General features: G+C 43.5%; 1 protein-coding gene and 1 long non-coding RNA gene across 2 annotated transcripts in view; one reads left to right on the top strand and one right to left on the bottom strand.

Moving 5' to 3' along the window:
- Positions 1-26,362, top strand: part of LOC136792680 (uncharacterized) — a 506,767-nt gene that overhangs the window by 306,375 nt on the left and 174,030 nt on the right. The gene's annotated exons all lie outside the window — the stretch shown is intronic.
- Positions 21,518-23,645, bottom strand: LOC136792681 (uncharacterized). Its single transcript, XR_010836825.1, has 3 exons — positions 23,430-23,645; positions 22,282-22,570; positions 21,518-21,641 (listed from the first exon to the last, which is right to left on the bottom strand). It is a non-coding gene; the product is annotated as an uncharacterized lncRNA (long non-coding RNA).

Genomic DNA, 26,362 nt, shown 5'->3' with positions numbered 1-26,362 from the left:
GCCACATCGGGCAGAGAAAAAATTTTGTTTAATGTTTTTTCTCTTGCCTTTGATGAATTTTTATTTCATCAGAACAGAACGGTGAATTGCCTACGTGATAAGCAACGGATAAAAATCAGCACTCTCTTCTTGTTTGCAGTCTTTTGACTGAGTTGCACACGTGTATATTTCAAGGACCATAAAATAGAACTATATGCATTAAAGGTAGGATAAACAAGGTATACTTTCGCTTCCTGCCTAAATTTAATCTGCTATCCTGCTGGGGTTTTATACCACAGGTCATTAGTTCTTACCATGTTTACATCAGATACTCTTTTAAAGCATGCTACATAAAATCAGTGTCAATGTAGTAGAAAGTTTCCAAGTGAAAGTGCCAGTGGGACAATTAGACTTGCTAATTTCAGATCATTAGAATCAATATCAGAATTTTGTAACACGTGACAGCATTTACTGCCTTTGATCGCCTCAGTCTTCTAATTTTATTTATTTTTTAAATTAATTTTTATTGGAGTATGGCTGCTTTACAACTTCGAATTTTAAAATAGGGATAAAGCACCTATCTATCTCTCAGGATTATTTTCACAATTTAATGAAAGAATTCCACATTTGTGTGTATACATAGATATAAACGTTCAACACATTTTAATCACTTATTTACTTTATCTCCATTATTCTTAAAATTAGGGAGAGTAGGATACCAGCTTCTGCTTGGCAACTGCTATGCAGATCAGTGACCTTTGAAAAACTTTTAAAAACACATTAGTTTTCATTTTTTTAAAAAAAATGAAGTAATCAACCGTAGAGTTTCACTTTGGGCAGATTTATAATCTGTTTTTAAATCTCAAAACTGTGTGTTTATAGTAGCATATTTATGAAAGGGCTGTGGGGCTTTTTTTCTATTTTACCATGCTACCATAGCAATTCTTTTGAAAAATTAAGCAATAGATGAGGCTTCCGTTGTACCTCAAGTTCTGTTGAAGGAAATAAATGAGATTAAGAGGATATTGAGAGAGGATGTTCTTTAATGCGCTTTCAGCCAGTGCCACTCATGGCTAAATAAGGAAAGAAAAACCAGTGTGAACAGGCTTAAACCCTCCTACTCTGCCTTCCTGTCTCTCCACGCTTCTTCTGTATGTGCTTGTGCACAGGTATATGCGTATATGTACGTGTGTGCATACACACACGTGTATCTATGTACACACACAGACACGGATATTGTCACTTGGCGTGTAGAGAATCCCTAAATTCTGCAGAAACACGATGAAAATGGATAGCTATGGAAAGATTTTTTTTTATTACATGTTCAAAGGCAGAACTCATGCTGAAAATGTAGTCATGGGTTTAAATGGACAAAGGACACCTCAGTTTTGGAGATTTTAAAAGGAGCACATAGCTATCATAGAGATCAGAGTACATTTGAATATGGCATCAAAGAGAATGCTGGAAAGTAGTAGAAAGACCGTTGGACAGGGCAGTGATGTAGGCTGGTGTGAGGAAGAACTCTTGAACTGGCCATGTGAAATCGTGTTTAAACCGGGATGACTGATTTTCCAATCAGCCTGTCCAAGCCCTGGTGGCAATATGGCAGCCTTCTCAGAGCCCAGGACACAAGCCAATGGGATATGCATGAGTATTTTAGCAAAATAAATGGAGGCGACCACAATAGTTGACTGGGTGGTGTCTTTTTTGGCAGATCTTCCTACGAGTGGACTATCTTCCTTTTTGTGATTTTTCCCACTGTGGAAACATGAACTGTGAACACCATGGAAGGATCTGGAGACTGAGTCCTTGAAATAATATATTTCCACTCTTAGCTAAAGGGAATTGTCTGTTCATTACCCACTTCTTCAGACACTATGGAAATTCACGTTCATCCTATACTTTCTGTCTTCCAGAAAGACTCTAGGTTAAAACAGAGAGAAATCTGAGCCTTTGGGAATTCACATTGGGAAGGAAGAGGTAGACAATGGGACAGCCTCTGAAGCTGCTCGTAAAGGTTCTTCTCTCTCTTCCTTGACACAGCTCAGGTGTAACAGGAAGCAGCTACTGGCAGAGACCCTGAATTCCAAGTACATCTCATGTGGCGTGTCAAATACTGCAGAAACAGGGAGGGCTAAGTTCACTGCCCCTGAATTACTCCCTCGGGATAGTTCAAGAATATCCTGCGATATCAGAAATACTATTGGACTGCAAGTTAGGGACCAGCTGAGTTTCTAGTCCGGCCAGTTCAGCTTGCTGGACCTCAGTTTCCTTGTACATGAAGTGAGAGGTCTCTAAGATCCTATTTAGCACTGAAACGATATTATTAAATTTTAAAATCAAACAAGGCAAATTGTCTCGTGTAACTGGAAAAGCCAGGTGTGATACAGGCTTCAGGCAAAGGTGGATTCCAGGGGAGGGAGGTGTGGCAAAAACATCATCAGATCTGCCTTCTTTTGTGTGATGGCATCAAATCTCCGAAGTTCCTTCCAATTAGTGGCAATGATGTCTTCAGAGAATTCCAAACTTCATCTTTATAGCTTCTGATCCAAAAGAGAAAAAAGGTGTATTGAAAAAATAATCATCTTAAGTTCAAAAAGTCCTATGCAGTTGGTTACAGATCATCATTACTGATATCTTTATAGCTTACGATCCCAAAGGAAAGCTACAAAAATCCCTAAGAGAAACGGTAAACATAGTGCTATGGGGAGAGCAAGACTCACTATTGTTCAGATGCCATTTTTCCCCACCTTGATTTATACACTCTGTGAAATCCAGTCACAATCCTGGAAGGCTTTTGCAAGCTGAGCGTGGTGTCAGGACTCAAGACACCCCCATGATGGTGTCCTCCACATTTTCGTGCCTCTGTGTGTCCTCTCCCCTTGAGTGTGGATCCAATCTGCGACGTGATTCTAACAAAAGTGATGGACGCCGCTCCGAATTGCAGATCAGGTAGGACGCCATCTTGCTCGTAGACATTGCTAGATTACTGCTACCTGCTGGTAGTAGTTCCCAGATTCGCTCTACAATCTCTCTCATTTGCTGGCTTCGGAGAAGCAAGCTTCTGTGAATCCAGCTGCAAGGAAATGAATCTGCCAACAGCCTGAGGGATCAGGGACGTGGACCCTTTACTAGTCAAGCTTCCAGATGAGGACCCGGCACTGGCGGCCTCCTTCAGTCGTGGTCTGGTGAGACCCTAAGCTGAGGATCCAGGCACGTGTGCCAGATTCCTGACCCACAGAACCTGTCCGACCGTAGATGAACCGTTTTCAGTTGCACATCTCTGGTAACGTGCTAGGCAGCAGTGGATAAATGGATACCACTGTACCAAGTCTTAATTTCATGCAGAAATGCAAAGGCTCCAGAATAACCAGATAGGGTGGAAAAAACTTTCCCTTCTTCCTTTCTAGGTTCTATGGCTGGTCTAATAGTTCAATGGACATAAGAGGGTAACAGGAGAAAAACAAATTTTGTATGCGTAGGTGCCCCATAAAAATGTGAAACTCCCTGGCTGTAAGGTAATTGGGGCCTATGTACCATCTTGAGCTCTTAACCATGAAGAGCGGTTGCTTTTTAGAATAGAGGGCTGTACATCTCCTCATTGAATATGTGATCGGGCTGCAGGAGAACAAAACTTACCACCCTGAAATGTTTGGGCATGTGGATGATTTCCAGCCCAAAACAATCAAGGCCCAAAAGACTCAGGAGGAAACTCTGACTTTCCCCCTAACTTTTAAAAGACTATAGATCGAGGACCCGTCCCAGGAAGGGAGCAGCACGGTAGGTAACCATAGTAGGAACTAGGTGTGGAGACGGGGGGGGCGGGGGGGAGCCCAGCGGTCTGTCTGTTAAATTTCCTCTGCGTCCCACTGGCCCTGCTTGGCTCAGCAAACATCTATTTACCAAACATTTGCTTGTCCATCTCTATGTGAACTACCTTCCTCCTCTCGGCGGTCCCAAACCCCCACCCTCAACATCTTCTTTGGTCTTTAGCTGAAGATGGTTTTTCAGGTGAGGGTCTCGGCCATGTTGGCAACTCGCTCAGTTGTCCTGGGTCTCTCCCATGTATATACATGGGATTAAACTTGTGTTTGATTTTTCTCCTGTTCATCTGTCTCATGTCAGTTTAATACTTAGACCAGCCAGAAGGACCTAGAAGGGGAGAGGGAAATTTCTTCCTGCCCAACAGGACTCATATAAGACAGGTGAATAGGAAACTCTGCGTCTGGGTGGTATATAGAGAATTAAGAACCTTGAACCCACATGCTTGCTAGGACAAGACAGGTAAAAGCAAGTCGACCAGATGAAAGAGAAAGCGGTAAGGCCCCTGGGGACACACACCCACAGCCGTCTAGACACAGACGCTGTCTCTTTAGTTCTCAGGTTTGTTGCTCTGCAGATATGAAGTCCCAGGGCTATCCGGTAAAATCGTTTCTCCAAGAGAAGCAGAGTTGAATGTGAAATCTCCCAAATTCAGACTGTCCAACTCTCTTTGGGTTTTTAACCTGGCACAGGTTAACACTGAAGGGGTTATGAGAGAGAGAAAACAGCGCTTAGAGAAATTACGGCAGAGATCAGTATAAAACCTCCAGATTCGGTGTCTGGTTTGGGATGTGAGCTGCAGGGCATAGCTTCAGACGAGCGGTCTGTACGCTGTGAGCACGGCCGGATGGGCCCAGAGGCTGTGGGTTCTGAGCGGCTTTCTCCTAACTCAAAGCCATGGAGACGGGCTCCAGCTACTTAAGACGTGAACTTCACGTCTGAGCCCAGAGGCGTGGAGGAATGGACTTGCATAACTGATCATTAGCCACAGAGCACGAAGCCTCCCAGCATGTTAAGGGCGTTATCAGCTGAAGATGGGTGGCTGTCTTTCCATCCTCCGCTAATGTCTCAGCTCGGCGAGGAATTTAAACCTCAGCTTTGAATGAAAAATTTAATAAGAATACCAATGATAGGGGAAAAGTAAGTTTAAGCAAGCACACAAATTCCTCCTGGGTTAGATTCAGGGCACGCTTCCTTGCCTATGAGTGGGGATAGTTCCGATTAAACGAATAAGATTTGCAGGTGCCACCGAGGTCCATATGCGAATGAGGTCCATAAACAAATGAGGTCCCAAAGTGTGATGCTGCCCTTCTGTGAAGCCAGTGATCACAGCTTGTTCCCATTTAACCTTTCACCTGCTCTCTTGTAATCCTAAATAGAACCATGGCATATGTTTTAGCAAAGCATTGAAAATAAAATCAAGTTTGACTTGAAAATCTATTGATTTTTTTTCCTGTGGAAAGAAAGAAAGTAATTTCGTGTTTTTTTTTTTTTTAACTCAAAAGAAGTACTGTTCTCTGCCAGTTCCAATTGAACGTCCAAAGAAGAAAAATGATTCCGTATCTCAGTGAAAGACTGAGTCGAATCGAGGGTCATGGTCTTTTTATTAGGGACTGAAATCCATCAATAAATACCCACAAAAAGAAAAAAAAAAAATGTCAGTGCCATTTTTTTTTTTATTTGAAGTAACCTACGTGCTTTTACTTTGATGTGGAATAAGAATTTGTGTTGTGTGGTTGCTGTGTTATCATTAATCTTGTTTCACTGTACTTTTTAAACAAATCAACCATTAGGTTTTACATTCCACAAGGGCGGGTACCAAACACCATTTGATGAACCAAAGGCTAATGCAAATCACCTTGCAGAATGCTAGGAATGTAGCTGGTTTCCAAACTCAAGTGATGTCCTGCTATGGTTGCTTGGGGCCTCTTAGCTTGTGTTCTAGGTTCCAAGAGTCACGCATACCTGAACACCTTGACACTCTTAAACGCATATTGGGATGTTCGTGAATGTAAGGTGTCCGAGATTTAGAAAATACAGAAATTACGGAAATGTGTTACGCCTCCACCCAAATCTTGGATAAATCTCCTTCCCTTCCTGGGCTTCCTTTCCACTTGTCAGATCAGATCAGTGTTTCCGAGCACGGAGGAGCGTGGGTCAGCCACCGTACAAGCTGGTGTCAGGTGGCGCTAGGCACGGCGTAAAATAACATTCAGTCACTTAGAGAGAAATTATCTCCATTTCAATTAACCTTTTGATTTTGGTTCCATTAAGAGGAGAGTCTCTTTGGTCCTGGCAGGATTTTTACACTTTTTAATCTCCCTATTTAGCAAAGAGAGACACAACTTCAGGCTTGGAATATTTTCTATGTAAGAGTCCCGCAAGAATTTTATATTGTTGAATAATTTTATGGTATTTTACAATTATCTTCTGTATCCGTCAGAATCCCATCAGAGAAGCATAGCTAAAATGAGTATTGTAGAATAAGAATCAGTTGTAGGAATAAGAGGTGATACCAGTGTTTCCATCAGGGACACGTCGGCTGCTCCCGCAGGAGACATTTTTGCTTGTGGCGCTGGCATTTAGCGTCTCATGGTGGAGGCCAGGGTTGCTGTTAAACATCCTACCTTGTCTAGGACAGATCTCTCACCACAACAAAGATTATCTGCTCCCAAATATCGATAGTACTGTCAGAAAAACTATGCCTGGTAGAGATGTGAGAGTAGCTGGTAAAGTGTGGAAACATCTGTAAAGGGCCGTGACTCTGCCCTAGGGGCAAAGCACTTTTCCATTTACTGTGTAATACAAAGTTCTTTTTGCAAACAAAATCAAGTTAAACAAATGAGTACATTCAAAGGCAAACACTAAGAAAAGGAAGACAGACGCGGTACTCAAAAAATGAGTAATTAATAGGGAGATTAATTAGGGCGCTGACTTGAAATAGCTCCTCCCTGGGGAAACTCAAATGCCGGTAGGTTCCAGGGAAGGCAATGCAAGGAAGGGAAATGGGGTTATTCTCCATAATTAGGGAATCGTGGACACCTTGTTGAACTAAAGGCATTTTCTCCTTTCTGAAAGGGGGCTGGGCCCAGTCCTAGGCAATCGCTGCCGTGGAGAAACATGAGCCTCTGCAAACACGGCATTTTCTGGCCGTTCTACCAGCATATGATGCACATCTGCCTCCATATTATCAACCATTTTATGCAAGCGTTTTCCTTCTGAGCTGATTCCACCTGCAGAACTAAGTTCAATTCCTAGATCTACTCTGTTGTACTAGACACATAACTTTTGTTTTGTCTTGTTTCCTGTGTATGTGGAAGAATGCTGGCTTTTATAAGTTTAGGTTATTTCACATATAAAAAAAAATGGAAATAACAGAAATTTGAATTTAAACTGCCTAAAGCAAGAAGGAAATTTGTCTTTTCACATCATAATGAGTCCACGGAACCCTGTCCAAAGGGTTCCATGGCCAGTCGGTTCAGGGGCTGGAGGTTTTAGACAAGGCAATTATGCAAGAAAGTAAAAATGGGGCTTCCCTGGTGGCGCAGTGGTTGAGAGTCCGGGGACCTGCCGATGCAGGGGACGCGGGTTCGTGCCCCGGTCCGGGAGGATCCCACGTGCCGCGGAGCGGCTGGGCCCGTGAGCCGTGGCCGCTGAGCCTGCGCTTCCGGAGCCTGTGCTCCGCAACGGGAGAGGCCGCAGCGGTGAGAGGCCCGCGTACCGCAAAAAAAAAAAAAAAAACCCAAATAAATAAATAAATAAAAATAGCCCAAAAGGGAAACAACCCAATGTCCAGCAGTGATGAATAGATAATGAAAATACAATGGAATAATATTCAGCTATTAGAAGGAAAGAAGTACATGCTACACCATGGATGAAACTTAAAAATGTGATGCCAAGCGAAATAAGCTATTCACAAAAGTTCACATATTGTATGATTTCATTTGTGTGAAATGTCTAGAACAGGTAAATCTACAGAGTCAGAAAGTAGCTTAATGATCACCTAGAAGCTATGCAAGGACACTTTTTAAAATAGGTGATGAGGAGGTGTCACATTTATTCTGTTTTCACAGACTCCATTCACTGGGTGAAACCTGGAGCAAAAGGCATTTTAATGAAATGCTTTGCAAACCAAAACTGAAAAAAAATGATCCGCATCACTGTTCGACATTGTTGAATTGATTAAACCATGATTACTTTTCTGAAAATAAAAATCTTTGCGTGAATACAAAAAATAATTGTAATTAGGACTGGGAAGAACAAGAACTGATTAAAAAATGCTTATCTTTTATTCATCACATACATTTTTCATCAGACTATTTTTATTAACTCAGGCTAATATAGAAACCATTATTTTATGAAATTGTGGGAACAATTGGCCCATGACAATTTAATACTGTTTTCCAAAACTCTCGTTTTGCAGGAGCTTAGATAAGCCAAGTTCACATGGGTGTTATCTTAATTTTTTAAGCACAGACCCTCTGTGAGGCAGTTGTCACAAGGCAGTAATTGACATGCAGTCATGGTGTGTTACTATCTCCCACATAATAATCCTTAATTTCCACTAGGATCCTCTTGAGTAGGAAGAGAACAAAAAGCCAGGACATGGGGAACTGACCACAGGGCTTCCTGGGGTGTGCCCCCACACACATGAAAGCTCATATTTTCTGAGCTAAATCACATTTAAAAAATGCTTCTTGAATGCCTGCAGATTAGAAGGGCAACACTGAATGCTTAGAGAACTGGAATATTTTAATTATCCTTGATCTGTACACTGCATAAGACTTCACAGACACAGAACAACCAAGAAATAAAGCAATTCGCACAAATTTGGCAGATACTGCAAGGGAGACACAGATAAGAAACTTCAACCTTCGCTTATCGTCCTCTTTCCACAGTACCCCATGGACCTGTGTTGATAGGTAGGAAATGGAGCTTTCTAGTAACCATGGAGAAGGATAATAAGAAAAGGTATGCTTTAGGGAGATTCTTTATTGAGAAAACATAGAGAATTAAGTCCAAGGCTCTTAATGAGGGGAAGGTATGGTAAGATTATGTTTTCAGCTCTGGGTAACATAAATCCCTGTTACAGTGTCTAAATATATAAAGAACTTAGGTTTTCGTGTAATAAAAAGCCTGGATATGGGCAATTTATAGATGAAGTAGTCGTTCATGTTGTCATCAAGAGTCCAGATCCTTCCCTCATTTTCCCCCCATTTCAGCAGGTGATTCCTGCCACATGGTCACAAAATGACTGCTATATCTCCATCCTTTACATCTATGTTCCAGGGAGAGAAAAGGGGGTGGTGCCAACAGACTTCTTCTCACATGTCTTTGCTTTTTATTGGAATAGATTTGCTTTCCCTAAAAAATTTCAATTATGTGACCTTGATTCAAACTGGGTCACATGACACCTAGTTACAAGAGAATCCAGAAAATATTTTTGCTTTCTGGTCTCTGTGGTAAAGAACGGCAGGGAAGGAGCAGGATGGCTGTAAGGTGGCCAACTCCAAGTGTTTACTACTGAACCGAGTCCTACAGTAAAATAAGGAATGCTCCCAGGACCGTGAAAGAGTGAACAAAAGTTTTAATCTCTACTTTCAGTGAATTTGATTTCATCTTATCTTAGAAAGGATCGTGAATACTGATGGAACTCGATTTTGACAGTTTCCTTTATAAACATTACATTAACCAAAAGCAATTGACTGTTTTGGGAGGCACACATCCATTAAAAAGAGTGTGTGGCGGGAGAAGACAATCAGAGACAGCAATGAAGAATTATTGCGAAATGTGAAATCACTGCCCAAAGAGAAATAGCAAAAAGCATTGCTGGCATTAATTACTAGGTATGTAGCACTTCAACGCCACTCAAAAATAAATGAATAACGTGTGGAGAGCTAATACAGCTAATAGTGGGATGATGCTTTGCCATCCAGCGGAGACCTGAGTGTGTTACAGCATTTAAATAAAATCTGCTTTCTGAGAGAGGCCCTCGTTCACCCCAGCATGATGGGATGCTTCTGTGGAATGAATTCTGTTTATTTTGCAATCAGATGGTAACTTCTACACTTTCGCTTTTGAAGGTCAACAATCTATCTTTGTCTTGTGGAGGTATTTTTGTGCTCAGTAGAATGGCTTAAAGGGATGATAATTAACAGGAGGTGAGGACCAGGAACAAAAGAATTGTGAGTTTCTGGAAAAGCACCAGCTGTATTCTAAAAGATGTTTGACTCAAATCGGCAGTGAATCAAGGTCTTCTGAAGCTTGAAGTGGTGGTTCCCATGCTGACCTGTCGGGTTCCTCTGAATCTTCTGTCACCTTTGCCTTCCTCTTCCCTGGTCAGCAAGAGAAGGACATTTGCATTGAGAGAAAAATGGAGCCCAGGACATGTTAAGGGCAGAAGAATGGATGCTCTTGTTGGAAACTGAAAACCAACTGAATGTGCTTGTTCCTGGAACGTTCTTCTCAGTCTTCAACTAGTGTCTCCCTCTTACCATTCGGGTCTCCGTCCAAATGTCACCTCCTCAGGGAAGCCCTCCCACCTGGCACACCACTATTCCCAAGTGACCACGTTTGTATCTTTCCGAAAGTTTTCACAGTTTGTTCTTAGTTTCTTAACGTCCCCGTTTACCTGTTTAGTTTGTCTCTCCCACTAGTTTTCCAGTGACTTGACAGCACGAACCTTGCTCATTTATTATTTTAAAATATGCATTTGATCGTCTTCAATTTCTTTCATCCCTGTCTTATAGTTTTCAGAGTCCAGGTCTTTTGCCTCCTTAGGTAGGTTTCTTCCTAGGTATTTCATTCTTTTTTTTGCGGTACGCGGGCCTCTCACCGCTGTGGCCTCCCCCGTTGCGGAGCACAGGCTCCGGACGCGCAGGCCCAGCGGCCACGGCTCACGGGCCCAGCCGCTCCGCGGCACGTGGGATCCTCCCGGACCGGGACACGAACCCGCGTCCCCTGCGCCACCAGGGAAGCCCATTTCATTCTTTTTCATGTGATGGAAAATAGGATTGTTTTCTTAATTTCTCCTTCTGGTACTGTCTAAGGCTTATATCGACATCCGTTTACAGGCAACTTCAACTTTTGTATTGGATTTGATTCTAAGTGCAGCTAACTCCTAGACTGCCACAAACAATTTACAATCTTACCGGGGCAGTGGACACTTATACTTCAGTGAGTAGCAAGGGGTGGAGGCATGGGAAACCATTGGGACTGGGGTGAACTGGGGGTCCTCATTCTCAGATCCAGCTGCCACATAGGAGTTCAGGCCAGGATTAAGGAAATCTAACAGAAGGAGAGAGGGCTGAAATATGGTTGTTTATCTAAAATCTCCCTCTTAAACAAAAACTGGGAACTAATGAAGATCGAATTTAAACACAGTGCACCTAAACGGTGCTTTATAGAGAACCTATAGTTCACCTGAAAATTGCCAGTGTTCAATCCCTGACCTCCGTATTTTCACCCTTTCAAAAAGCCAAAGCTGCTTTTAGAGACTATGGTATCATTAGATTAAAGCTTCCCTTCCATCCCATGAAGTTGATATAATGATTCCAACGTACTTTGTACTCAACTTTTAAAAATGTTTATATGGCTAGACGTAGTTATATGGGGAAATTCAATTTCTATCAGAAACCACACTTTGTGTTAGAAGATTAAGTAAATCCAGCGTGAGAAATCAGAGCTACAATATGTACCATGTAGAAGAATTACACATGTATTTAAATCTGTTCTGCTCATTCAGCCAATAAAATTGTAAAATGCTATTTTGCATTCATGGTTACAATCAGATGCGGGGTGAAGGGCTTTCTGGAAAACTGCGTATAAAATTACTTATTTGGCGTATTTAATTTTAATATCGCAAATAGTGCGCTGCTTTTTAAGAGTTTGTGCCTACATGAAGCTGGCTTAAAGAATAAGAATTTGAAAATAGGCATGCTTCCCCTAGACAGGCATTATTGCAATGCACATCTGAATCGAATGAATTTAATTATACCTAGGCATCTTCACTGATTGTTAACTCACTGGCATCTTTATTCCATTATCCGGAATTAAGGATGGCTGAATAATCTTTACTATCACAAACAGGCTTGTAAATCATGGTTTTAGAATTTGTTTTTCACAGTAGAAACTCTCTTGCGCTTCTGGTATAATTCCTAATTTTCTTAGAGTTGCATCACGAGTTGAAGTAACCAAGCAGGGACATAGTTCAGAGAGTGAAATCCTTTCTGCTATAAAATACGGTGGAATAAAATGCTTGGGTTTTCAGCTTATTATTTTCTATTTACAAATCTTAATTTCCTTGTGTTGAATTTTATTTATTTATTTTTGGCAGCGTTGGGTCTTCGTTGCTGCTTGCAGACTCTCTCTAGTTGCGGCGAGCCGGGGCTGCTCTTCGTTGCGGTGCACGGGCTTCTCATTGCGGTGGCTTCTCTTGAGGAGCATGGGCTCTAGGTGCCCGGGCTTCCGTAGTTGTGGCTCGCGGGCTCTAGAGCGCAGGCTCAGTAGTTGTGGCGCACGGGCCCAGTTGCTCCGCGGCATATAGGATCCTCCCGGACCGGGGCACGAACCCGTGTCCGCTGCATTGGCAGGCGGATTCCCAACCACTGCGCTACCAGGGCAGCCCTGGGTTGAATTTTAAAAGTTTTATTTTATATTTTAATAGGGATTGTCATTTCTGTCTCCCCCACACACACACACACACACTTTTTGGAGTGATTGATGAAACACTACTGAAATGTTTAACGAGAGTGTGGTGAACACTTGTCAGGTGAAAGATAATGGCCTCATTGTGGTCGTGATGGCCACAGCGATTTGACCTGTGTCCTCCCCTTTCTTATGGATTCAAGGAGAGTTGTTGAATTATCAGTCTGTTCAGGTTTTTACTTGTTAGGAGGGAAGGACAACTTCTTTACATGCGGAACTCTTGAGTGTAACTGATGCACAAAAGAAGCTGTGCGTGAGTCGCGCATATGATCTGATGAGTCTGGACACGTGTATGGTAAGTCCCCTACATACGAACCTCCAAGTTGCGAACTTTCAAACATGCGAACGTGCGTTCAGCCGTGAGTGCAATCACGGCTCGCCCTCCGGCCCCTATCGCTGACGATCCTTCAGCTCTACCGTCTCCTCCTCTCCTGCTCCCGTCACTAACTCCTCCTGCCCGTTCACTCGACGCCAGCCCCTGGGTGCCAGCTGTTATGCTGGACTACTGTTCTCTTCAAGGGACTGTAATGTAAGGTTAAAAATGTTTTCTTAGTTTTTGTGTGTTTGTTTTTATGTACAGTGTATTATCTGTGTGAAAAGTATTATAAACCTCTCACAGTACAGTACAATACAGCCGATTGTGTTAGTTGGGTACCTAGACTAACTTTGTTGGACTTACGAACAAACTGGACCTCCACATGCGCTCTCGGAACAGAACTCGTTCGTATGTAGGAGACTTACTGTATGTACCCATGATACTGTCCCTACCATCAAGGTATTAAACACGTCCATCACCTCCAAAAGTTTCCTCGTGTCCCTTTTATTTGGTTTTGTTTTGTTTTGTGTTAGCATGAGATCTACCGCTTTAAAAATATTTTAAGTACACAACATCGTATTGTTAACCATAGAACCTACATTGTACAGCAGCTTTCTAGAATTTATTCCTCTGGTATAACTGTGACTTTATGCCCATTAGACAGTGTCACCATTTTTCCCTCCCCTCCCCCCACCTCCATCTATGAGCTTGTCTATTTTAGATCCATCATATAAATGGGATTATGCAGTATTCGTTCTTCTGTGTCTGGCTTATTTCACTTAGAATAATGTCCTCCAGGTCCATCCCATGTTGTCACATATGGCAGGACTTCCTTCTTTTTAAATACTGAATAATATTCCATTGTATGTATGTATCATGTTTTCTTTACCCATTCATCTGTCGATGGGCATTTGGGCTGTCTCCATGTCTTGACTATTGTGAATAATCCTGCAATGAAAATAGGTGTAAAATATCTCTTTGAGATCCCCTTCAGTTCTTTTGAATATATACCCAGAGGAATTGCTGGGTCATACAGTAACTCTGTTTTGATTTTTTGAGGAACCTCCACACTGTTTTCTATAGTGGATACACCATTTGACACTGCCACCAACAGAGCATAACGGTTACAATTTCTCCACCTCCACACCAAAACTTGTTATCTTTGTTTTTTTGATAATAGCCAGCCTAACAGATGCGAGGTGATATCTCATTTTGGTTTTGATTTGCTTTTCCCTAGTGTTTAGTGATGCTGAGAACCTTTTCATATACCTGGTGGCCATTTGTATATCGTCTTTGAAGAAACGTTTATTCAGGTCTTTGCCCGTTTTTTAATTGTCATTTTTAATTGTGTATTTATTTATTTTTTCTGTTATTGAGTTGTAGGAGTTCCTTAGAAGCTGTTTTACCAGTTTACACTTGAAGGCCTTAAGCTGGATTCAGCTGGTGGGCCCCAGTATAAATTATGCAATATAACACATCTGTAAATGTTGGTATGTCAAAAAGTCTACAGGCACACAAATATGGGAGACATTAACTCTGCCTGTGTGTGTATATCCACAAGGAGACAGGAAAGGTGACATAGTGAAGATGCTCTTGGGAGTAAGTCTTGTAGGATGGCCAACAATTTGCAGAGAGAGGAGCATCTGGAGCTCCTGGAGGCCCCGTCACCCTCTAAGAAGGCTGGAGATGTTTCCATTGCCGTGCCCTTATCAGTTCACTTCAGAACAGTGGAAAGAAGGAAAAGACTTGTCAGGAATGATTTGCAGAAGTGATGGAGAAGTGCCTTAGTACGAATGTTAACCTGGAAAAAACAATCCAACACATGCATTTCAAGGGTGAAAAGATGCACATCTTTTTCTGATGTTTTCCCCTCTCCTCTTAATGAAGGTGAATTATTTAACGCAGTCAATAATTCTCCAGTTTCCAATTTAATGAGACTTACCAGCCCTACGTTTGGCACATTCTTTTTTTTTAATCTTAAATTTTATTTTATTATTTTTTTAACATCTTTATTGGAGTATAATTGCTTTACAGTGGTGTGTCAGTTTCTGCTTTATAACAAAGTGAATCAGTCATACGTATACATATGTCCCCATATCTCTTCCCTCTTGCATCTCCCTCCCTCCCACCCTCCCTATCCCACCCCTCTGGGTGGTCACAGAGCACCGAGTTGATCTCCCTGTGGCACATTCTTTTCTATTAAGCTTTCAACTAAACCCCAGAGATAAAAGGTGTTTTACTTCAAAGAAATCTGATTTTTTTTTTTCGTCTAGTAAATTAAACCGGCATAAATTCAAGCATGCCATATCAGACCTCAGTGAAATCCACGTTAGCTGTTGCCCTGTTTGTTTTCAAAGTCCTTAGGAACAGTTCTCTTCTGGGCTATAATTGGCCTTTGTGAATGAAATCAGTAACATTTGAGTGTGTAGATAAACACATGTGTAGAAGTCTACAGATTGAGGGCCTGGACTATTAAGGCAGATCTGGAAAATATCAGAGAATAGCTTAGAGAGTTAACAAAATATTGGAGAATGTAATAGGATTAAAAAAAACCAGAAAGTCAAGTTCATCTAGATTGGTCACCATGGAAAGTCTAGTTGCAGTCACTGGATTGAAAGGTCGCTGTATGCTTTGAGGGTTCTGTTTCCAGGGTCTCCCTAGCGCTGCCTACAGCAGACGCAGCTGGGGGTGGAGGCCAGGAGACAGAGGGGAGGCAGGGAACCCCACAGGCTTGAACTACCTGTGCTGGGAGATGTGATGGGATTTCCTTTCCCTGATCTTTGCTGGAACGGGATGTATGTCCTGTATCTTCATGCCCTGGGGTCGGAGTTTGGTTTGAAATTAGACGATAGAGCTGCTCACTGCCCCCGCTGCCCCTGATCCCTTGTTCAGAGTCAGAAGACAAGCATGATCTTTGGCACGGAGAAGACATTCATAAAGACTGAACAGCAAGAAAGAAGGACACAGGTCCCCACCACCCACAGGTTGAGTCCATCATAATCGACATCCCAAGACGTCAAAATTGCAGACTTTCTTTTCCACCTGAATTTGCCCCAAATGTCACCCATTCCTTGACCCATTCCCAAGATTCTTTGTGATCTTCAGGGGAGAAAGAGCTTTTCAGTCATCAGCAAGCTGGCTCTGAAATGAAATTTAATACGCATCTGAAAGGAGGTCAATATATTTTTTTAAAAGAGATCAAATATACCTTTGAAAATAAAAGGAGTCCCAGTATTTGTGCAGAAGAAGAAAAAGGAGAGGACTTTGAAGATCTATAAAGGAGCCCTGATGGCTGTTTGAAGGAGAGCAAGAGTAAAGACATTCTTTTTAATTAATCGGGTTTTTAAACAAATTAATGACAGGAAATTCTTTTGACTTATGGAACCAGTTGTCCACATTAGTATTCCCAGGGCCTAAGTGTTTGATAAAGAAATCTTGGCTAGAACCATCAAAGCCAAGAATTCAATATTCACATCAACCTCATGACCTGTGATACTGCTTATTATCAACTATTTCCAGGATGAGCTAACTGGCGCATTGAGACGATAAATAACTTGCCCGCAGTCCCCAGCTGAGAAAATAGTAGAGCTGGGATTTGAACCCAAGAAGTCTGATCTCAGAGTCTGAGCCCTCAACTTCTCAAAGTGACGTGTCTAGAGGGCAGAGAGAGAAAGGAAGCAGAATAAAGCGGGAGCAAGATATGTGAGAAGAGAGAAAAGAAGGGCACATCACTTTGGCCACCAGAAGGTCATCAGTGATCTTCTAGGGGCAATTTCAGAAGAATGTCTGGATGGAAAGCATGAGAAATGAGAACGGAAAGAATGAAGAATAAATGAGAAGACAGGATGTTGAGGTGAGACCTGGTCCATTGAAACCAACAAGGTGATAATTTCCCGAATGTGATAGCAGATACCGACAAGGCGCGAGCCAGGCAATGAAGGGCCATCCCACCCGATGGTCTCTGTTGCTTCAAAGAATTGCGAGGCAGGAGTTTCCCTGAGAGCTGGGAGTGTGGGAAATGATTCAGAGATTGGGAAAGGGACTTGGTGAGGAAGACGCCTGGAGTTAAGTGGCCTTGGGGGTCAGCTCAGGGCTGGAGACCAGGAACTAATAGAGACATCAAGAATATCTTGAGAGATTCTCCTCTAGCCCCTGACAGCCTGGGCGTGGGTACGGCCTAGGTAGGTGTTTGAAGTCCTCAGGAGTTTTTAACTGGCTGGGTAAGCATAGTGGAAAGACGAGAGGACCAGGTCGTGGATGGTCTTTGTACGAGGATAATTAAGGGGATTGCTTGTGAGATCCACACGGGACAGAAAGTTCATCAAGAAGGGATGTAACGCACAGGAGAAACAGGGAAGGGTTGAAAGAGAATATGGGGCTTTGTGGGGCTTAAGGGCAGAGATAATGAAGGAGGGCATGAGAGTGGCGCTGCCTTTCGTGGGTGTGACTTGGGAGGAGGGTTCACTGCCACAGCACCTCAGTGAGGGTCTGCGCAGGCGGGACAGGGTTTCAGTGTGACGTGCAGTCTGTAGGATTCTGTAGGCTTCCCAGGGACACGCCAGCCTGGGGTGAGGTTCTGCGTTCATCTCCGCATCTTTGCCTAAGGGGTTCCTTGTCTCCCTCCCGAGGCTAAATGTGTCAGCGAGGTGCCCACTTAGCCAGTAAAAAGAAAAAAAGCGTCATTCCTGGATGACTTTGGATTTACTCACGTTCTGAATTGTAGGTTTTTGTTGTAGTTTTCAGGAATGATCCTCTCAGGTGAAATATTTTCCTTGTACATGTTTATATATTTTAAAATATTTAATTTTATATAGATGAGATCATACGAACTGATTTAGAAACTGTGCTTTTACGACTCTGAATTTGGGTTAAATGGTCTGTAAAATAAAGATCATCAAAACACCCACACCACCGAGTAGCATAAAGATAAACTGAGATCATATTGTTAAAAAGACTCACACATAATGTCTCCCTTCTCTGGTTCAGATCCCAAGCCCTGATGTCAGAGAGAATTAGTTGAAAATTGCTGGTGTTTTTATTTTCCTGGCGCAGTTGGTACCATAATGGAGCAGTATCATTAGCTAAGTTTACAATCTAGTCAGCCAATCGGCTGTGAAATAGCTTGGTTCTTGAAGATTGATTACTAATTTGTGTGATACCCATTATTTCCAATTATTCAAATACAGTCCTATTGAATTAGCATTTCCTATCACACACTGGTTAAACCATGTTTCAAATTTGAATAAAATATGACTTCCATATGTATTTGCAAAGCTGGAAGTTTTCTGCTCCCTTGTTGGCTTCCATGAGACCTTTTCCAGGGGAATGTCTTGGCAGGTGCCCTTGGGCTGGGGACGTCTCTGTGGGACCGGTTACTAAGTGACCGGCTATACAGATTCAGGGAGGGCCAGGCGGTGCTCAGTGGGGGGCTCTGGCAAAGAGCCCATTTGTGCTGAGGTCAAGGGCAACGGAGCGCTCTGAGGGCAGAGAGATACGAGGGTGGAGAGAGGTGGGGTGGGAACCAGGGGTCGGCAGGAGGCAAAGTGACGGGCCTTTTTCCCACAGCCCTGGATGCCCTCCATCAAGGGACTAAATAAGAGCGTGCCCCACTTTGGCACTACTGACGTCTGGGCTCGGACATCAACTCTCTGTTGTGGGAAGGCTGCCCTGTGCATTGCAGGCTGTTTAACAGCTTCCCTGGCCTCTACCTACCTACCATCATCCCCCTCCAGGACACGACAACCAAAAATGTCTCCAGGGAGTGCCAGATATCCCCTGGACAAGGGTGCAGAATTTACCCCGTTTGGGAACCACTGAACTAAACCTCTGAGATCCTTGTTAGGATGGGTCATGATTGAACCAGAAAACCAGGCTCAGTTTGGTGTCTGGATTGACACAGGGAAAAGAGAAGGAAACGCTGGACAGAAGAATTGCACAGAAGTGACCATGGCGAAGTGAGGCCCTCGGGCGTTTGCAGACGGGGCGTGCGAGTGGGGGAGGGGTGTCTGTGGGTGCAGGGAGGGGAGCATCACATGTTCTGGCCGAGGGTCACCACGTACAGTTGTGCAGGTTGCAAGCAACTCTGGGGGCGGGTCATAGTTCATATTCACAGTGATCTTAGATTTTCAGAATACTCAGGACACTATTCTGGAAGACTGTGGCAAACTTTCTGGAGAGAGGCGTTTTTCTAGTTGTTTGTCTTTTTTTGTTTTTCCTAATCCACCCTTTAAAAGTACCACTTGGGTGAGCTATGGAGCTGTACATGAGAAATCAAATGACACTGTAAACATTTAGGGAAAGGGAGCTTTCTTAGAAATGGCCGGTGGGCCGCAGAGTGAGTGAAATTTGGAAGAACGTGTAAGAAATTCTTAACCGTACTTCCAACGAGTGTATGAGCTCTGGGCCCAACGATCCTTGGGCGACTTTCTCCTTATAGATCTACGAATCAACTGGGTATGACTTCTACAATTAAAAACAATAAAAATCCGTTAAAAATGCAATAAATTTGAAAAGTACCTTTATAATTAAAATCACGCAAATTATCCATGTGTTTCAAAGAAGCCGCAAGCATGTTGGGGGCTTTAAGTGGCATAAATGACTTCAGAGAATTAGGATTTTCCCCAAACGACTGCTTCTGCAGGACAATTTTGAACATTTCCAGACCCCATCACAGGCTTGCTATGACTTGTTTCTGCAAAGCCAAATGGAAGCTCTTTTACGTGGAAACTGACTGAGGATTTTCTTCTGGTCCACATGTAACAAGGAGATGTTGCCCTTCCCCACCTCCTCCTCCCAATTTCTGGGTGATGCATGTGCTGAGTTGAATCCCATTCACCTGCAATTGTATTTAGGGAATGCATGGAAAGGTGTTTGATGATGAAAATGATGCCCTTCTCACATCCACAGACTCTATGAACTCGGATTTTATTAGGTGTCAAAAGTTAGTCCATCGTAGGTCAAATTCACCCTCAGATTTCCCATTAGCTCCTAACAAGTTAAGGTCCAGCTAAGGGATCCAGGCTTCTTGAAGGAAAGGGACTGTCAAATAGTGAAAGGCCCGCGTACAGTGTAAAAAAAAAAAAAAAAAAAAAAAAAAAAAAATCGAGGTTTCTAGATTCTGTTGAAATCATAGGATCTGGTGCCCTGCGTCCATCTTCTCACATGACAGTGGGACCGAGGACTGGGTCTCAAGTCTCCCTCCCCTTTAGATGGTGCACGGACCCTACTTGATCAACTTGTAACCTGGTGAGGCCAGGTTAAACCCAAGTTTAGATGCTGGCTGCTTGAGAGGCAAGTGTTGGTAGAAAAGGGAAAGTTGCTTTATCCAGGAGGCCAGCAACCCAGGAAGATGGTGGACTAATGTCCTAAGACCATCTCCAAGTCACCGGTTGGGAGACAGAGGTGTTAAGGGCAGTGGAGGGAGGGGGAGGGGCTGCCAGTGCTCAGGTCTCGGATGGGCTGGCCTTAAGGCGGAGCTTTGCTTATCACCAATTTTCTGCCTTCAGCTGGTCTGGGGTCCCCGTGCTTGCTGTCAGAAGGTTTCAGCTGGTGGAGGTTAAAAAACAACAACAACAACTTAGGAATGTGTGTTAGACCTTTATCTCCATCTTTTAGGAAACTGGGAGCTCAGTGACTCTACTATAGGGCTGGGTTGTAGTCTAAATGGTTACCAGTTTCCAGGCCCAACAGGCATTCTTTGTTTTCTCATCTTCACATTTCCTAATCACTCACTCTTGAGCCGGTGTTTTGAGACTCAGGGGAGGCCTGGGAGACTAAAGCAAAGGCTTTTACTTTAAACACAGGGACACGGGGGCTTGTGTGCAATTTCCATCCCCTCTTTTCTCTGACCCTCCGCAGTCCGGAGGGGAACAGTGTTGGATGAGAAAGGGAAGGACATTTTGGGTAGAGAGGTTAATCGCCAGCTCCGCAGGGGAGCTCAGTTTTAGGGGGACTCGGTTTCATACTCATCACTTAGTGGGGGGTCCTTTACTTATATTGTGGGTCTGGGTCCTCGAGGCACTTGAGTCCCCAGAGAAAAAGGGAAGTAGAAACTGGCTTGTTACATTTCCTTGGTCCTTCCGATTCTGGAGGCTCTTGTGATTCTCATTCCGTTTGGTTTTCCAGAGCATGGCAGGGGCTTCAGCGGCGTAAAAAGACAGCTGCTCTTGCAAGGGGCTATTTTATGACTGTGCTTTGTTGGTTATATTCTGTCAGAGCAAGGCTTTTGGGGGGAACACCGTTGCCTATAGAATGTAGTCACTTTTCTTAATTACCACTTTTATGTTACCTGGGGAAACCGAACACCGTTCCCTTGCACGTCTGTCAAGTTGGCTGTCACCTTGTATTTTGAGTCAAAACAAATACATAGACTAAGCTTTAATTTATAGCAGGAATTTCTTTAAATCATATGGGGCTAAAGGAGAGGCTTTATTTATTTTTTATCCCAAGATGCATTCTGTGAGCACCGCTTAAGATCACATTTGTTCAACAGGTTGAATAAATGCGACTGCTCTGTTTGCTGCCAGGGTTATTAAATTTACTGTCTTTTTTTTTTTTTTTTTCTTTCCGGTACGCGGGCCTCTCACTGCTGTGGCTTCTCCCGCTGCGGAGCACAGGCTCCGGACGTGCAGGCTCAGCGGCCACGGCTCACGGGCCCAGCCGCTGCGCGGCACGTGGGATCTTCCCGGACCGGGGCACGAACCCGCGTCCCCTGCATCGGCAGGCGGACTCTCAACCACCGCGCCACCAGGGAAGCCCAGCTCTGTCTTTTAATCCTCCTAGTTCTTCGCAAATTGTTTGCCGAGAAAAAAATTCTCCTCTGTCAAAAAGAAATATTTAGTCACTTACTGAATTCATCTTTGCCCTGAAAACTTAATTACAGAACGGTTCAGATTTTCTTGTATGTTATTAAATGGTGGCATGCCTTTTTTGGACTTAAGAGGTCTGTGTTCCACAATCAAATGAAAGCCAGTTAATAGGAAGTATAATTATTGCTATTATGCTGTAGTTATCACATCACGAGACAGCTACTCTCCCAAATGCGATCCATTTCATGAACAAGTGGCTCTTTTTATTTAAAAAATAAATAAATTTGGAGTCTGAACTGCAGAGGGGTCTCAGGTTTGTGAATTTCCCCAGTTTGGGGATATTATTTCTAACCGATTAGCACACACACAGACAGCGTTTGGTGCCAGGATAGCTGGGTTGCCACATTTCTGCATGCACCCACGTTCCCGGGGCCATGAGTTTCTGTAGATGTGTCCACTGAAAGGCAGCAGAAGTGGGTATCACGAAAGGAGGCACTTTTTGCACTGAGTGCATTTTTGATGTTGAAAAGACCTGCATTTTTTTACACAACATAATCCCTTAACAATTACAGTAATGATCTATTTGCACTTTAGCAGTAACCCTGGTTCTGCTGGGCTTACGGAGTTATTTTGACCTGACACGGTTTTTACCTTATTCTCCTCTTTAGAACCCAGATCTGGCACAGGAGGCAGCTTTATCCATCCTCTCACTGTATCCAGAATGCTGTTTCTGCCCATTTCTTCCACGAGGAATCAAACCTCTTCCATCTCCACCCCCGAAGTATGTTAGGGTATTCCTGCGGGATTTCTTCCTCCAGATCCCAGTAAGAAGTGCTTTTGCTTTCAACAGAGAAGACTTGAAAAGGCAATGGGTCATCTTCAGGAAGGGGCTGGGAATGCTGTTTCTCTCTCCCTGAGTTCTCGGAAAGCAGGGCATTTCCTGGTGGACGTCGTGGGTAAGAGACATAATTTCTCATTTCCCCTGGGGAAGGTTCCCCATGCCTACCCAGGGGGAATTGCTGTCTTTTACCAAAGAATGCAAAGGCCATAACGGGGGGCGGGGAGGAGGGTGACACTTGTCTAAACCTCCAAGGTCCACCCACAGGTATTCAGGTGGCAGAGACATAACAGAGAGTTCAGCAGGCGCCAGGCGTCCCAGCTGATGGCCCGTCTATCCAAGCCACTGTGATGGGGACGGGAGCATTGGTGTGGAGTGGCAAAGCTGAGCCAACGGACTCAAAGACCAAAGCCTTCACGTGCGGGCTTCCCCGGTGGCGCAGTGGTTGAGAGTCCGCCTGCCGATGCAGGGGACGTGGGTTCGCGCCCCGGTCCGGGAAGATCCCACGTGCCGCGGAGCGGCTGGGCCCGTGAGCCGTGGCCGCTGAGCCTGCGCGTCCAGAGCCTGTGCTCTGCAACGGGAGAGGCCACGACAGTGAGAGGCCCACGTACCGCAAAAAAAAAAAAAAAAAAAAGGCGTCATGTGCCATGTGGATGCAGCACATACATAAGACAGAGCCCCGGGCTGGACTCAGGGACTGGTGGTTTTCTCAGGTCTCTGGATGAAGGGAGGGTGAAGGCGGAGCTGACCCTGGGTCATATGGGTCATAACCCATATCCATTATCTCCCTTTGTAACTCTCTCTGAGCAACGGCGCGCCCAGCCTCGGGGGGTGCATTCCGATTGGCTGCGGTTCGTCCTGGCTCTCCGGGTGGCTTTGCTGGACATTTTCTTGGCCTTCCTTGCAGTGGTCACGTGACCTGAGAAGAGACAGCAGGAAGTGGCCGAGACCCAGCCCCTACCTGATAAAACTGCGGCCACGCTTTGTCTTCAGGTTTCCTTCTCCGGCAGACACAAGTGTCAGAAGTTACGGGTGGACCTGCTCCCAGCATCTTGTTACCGTGAGGCGACAGCGTGAGGATGAAAAGCCAAGTGGGAAAGTATGACAGCAAGAAAGGAAGGAAACAGGCCAAGGGACATCAAGGAGAGGCTGAACAGTCACAAAACCACCACCCTCTGCTCTCTCTGCAAAGGAAATATTTCTTGGTCTATGGCTTAATCACTACTGCTTGAGTTGTTCTATTGTTATAGGTGAAACATCCCACAGGATACAGATGGGATTTTGTTTTTCTTTTTTTCTTAACCTTGGATGTGACGACTTAAAAATAATGCACAACGTGAGAGCTGCGAGTTAAGTTTTATCTGGGGCAAAATGAGGACTGTAGCCCGGGAGACAGCGTTTCAGGGAGCTCCGAGGACCTGTTCCAAGGAGGCGGGGAGAAGGTCAGAATATATGTGAATTTGGTGAAGGGGGTGTACGTGCAGCTGAGCACGTATTTTTTGCAGAAGGTTTCTGCTAGTCACAAGGAGCAGTCGTCACCGTGAAGGACTTTAGTGCTTTTCTAGATACGAGCAGACACAAGAGCTGGGCTCATAAAACTGGCTCCTGATAATATCTACCATCTGAAGACCTGTTCTGCCAGTTTTTCCCAGAGCACAGAGGGCCTCCTTCCTGCTCTCCACCCTGAACTCCTTTCAGGGGCTGCTGAAAGTCAGCGGCTGCAGAGCACATGATTTAATCCTTGTAGAGGTCGATGGCAAGCGCCAATGGTGAGCGCCAATTTGTAGTTGACAGAGGTAAAACATCTTTATTCCTGAAGATTTAAGAAAAACAGCAAAGTAGGAAAGGAAAACAATCACCTATGACCTCGAGATGATAAGGCTTCCCATGCTTGTATGCCTGAGAGTCTCATCTCTCTAAATTCCCTTTCTCTGGATCAAAGCAAGAAACACACGTCATCGCGCTGTCTCTCCCCTCAGGCTTCCCCTCGGTCCTTCAAATTCCAAAGGAGAAAAATGGAAACATTAAATAAATGCAAAAGCTTAGCTTTAAAATTCCTCTTTCCTGAGTAGCCTTCTGCAAGGACCCTTGTCCCGTAGTTCCTGGCACGTAAAAGTCACAAAGTCGCTGTTCTCTGGATGAATAAGGACCATGTTGGATTCCCCATCTTTCTCAGCTGAGAAGCTGGCACTTGCTAATTGACACATAAAGAAAGTCACTCATTGGCCTTCTTTCAGGCGCACGTCACTTTGGAAGATTAGCATGCTTAGGTGATCCCATTTTAACAGCGAGATAATCTTGTACAATGACAGGAAACTCTTCAGAAAGGCAAAAATCACCAGACACTAAAGATTTGGTTCTGAATAGCAATTGATGAACAAGGCACAGCTCTTTCAAGAACCCTCACTGGCCACACAAAGGAAACAGTCTTGGTGCCATAAAGGAGGACTCTCAAATCAGTGAGGGTGATAATTAAGTGGCCTTTTCAGAAAGTTTGTATGTTCACTGATGCAGTTTTGAATATTTGACTTTAAAAAGAAAAATAATCTAGTATGTGAAAATACAGACGCTGATTCTACCACCACTGTTAATGTCAACTGCTTGGAAACCCAAGGCTAAAATAAGCCACGCAAACCTTTGATTTAAGCGCTATAATAAAAATGTGGCTGTGCTTGACAAAAGCTTGAAAGGAACTTTGTTGAGTTTTGTGATGTTTATGTATGTGCCTTGCTGAAATTTTAGGTATGTAAATCTGTTCTCCATAAGGATGGAGGCTATTTATTTTTTAAAATGCCCTGACAGGCATTTTAGAAAATAGAGTTAGAATGGAGAGAAGCACATTGGCCAAGATGCACCCACGCCAGAGGTAGAAATTGCTTCATCTCTAGACTATACCAGGGCAGTGACATCGTTAAAAATCGTCACCTTAACTACTTCAAAACAAACGAGGCTTCTAAACTCTGCAATTAGTTCATTACACTATTATAGGTAACACGGCTCTATTAATAACATTTATTTCTGCACATCCTAATTATTTCACAGCAAACTTATTATTCTATATAATAGCTGAGTAATTGCTTGAATCTAAGTAGCTGCAAAGGTTAGTTATGTTTACTTTATGTGGTTAAGTGAGTTTAGGGAGTGCAGCAGTCAGCAAAGGCAAAGCATATACAGAGGAACAAATAACCCACAAATCACTGCAGCCTAACACACACCAGAAAAGGCCAATTTCTCACATACTGTGGATGTCCCTCTAGCTAATCTCAACTCTGTGGCTCTGATTACCAGGAGGTAAGAAGTAAACAGATTCATATACAGCAGCCAGACTTTGCAGAGTGTGGTCTCATTTGAAGTGATCTCCAAATTCTGCAAGTGAAACTGTAAGGCTCCTTTGATTATGGAGAGGACCACACTTTGGGAAAGGAGGGGTACAAATATGAATCTAAAGACCAAGATGTATAGAAAATAGAATCTTAAAAAAAGAAATGGAATCTACTTTAATCCCATTGACTTTCTCATTTAAGTCTTGAGAGTATACAATTTTAGGGACCATCTCTAAGAAAAAAAATTAAAATTACAAATAAAAATCAGGAATGGATGTGCATATTTACTTAGGGAGAGAACCTAAATCACAACAGGGTAAATATTTTTAAAAGTTGATCAATGCCACAAATACCACAAAATTTCAGGAAATGAATGTAATTTCGTTAAGTAATGGCCTGACACACCTTGGTAATACTGTTCTTACACATATTTTGTTGAGTACACTCCTTGAGAGCTTCCTTACGTGACAATGATTTTGAAATACAATTTGGTATAATGATATACAAATCAAGCATTCCTCTAGATTTTTTAACATTGATATTTATGATGTCGAATACACGTGACATGTCT

Source organism: Kogia breviceps, chromosome 15 (genome assembly GCF_026419965.1).
Source record: "Kogia breviceps isolate mKogBre1 chromosome 15, mKogBre1 haplotype 1, whole genome shotgun sequence".
NCBI classification, from domain to species: Eukaryota; Metazoa; Chordata; class Mammalia; order Artiodactyla; family Physeteridae; genus Kogia; species Kogia breviceps.
This window is presented reverse-complemented; position numbering and strand designations above follow the sequence as displayed.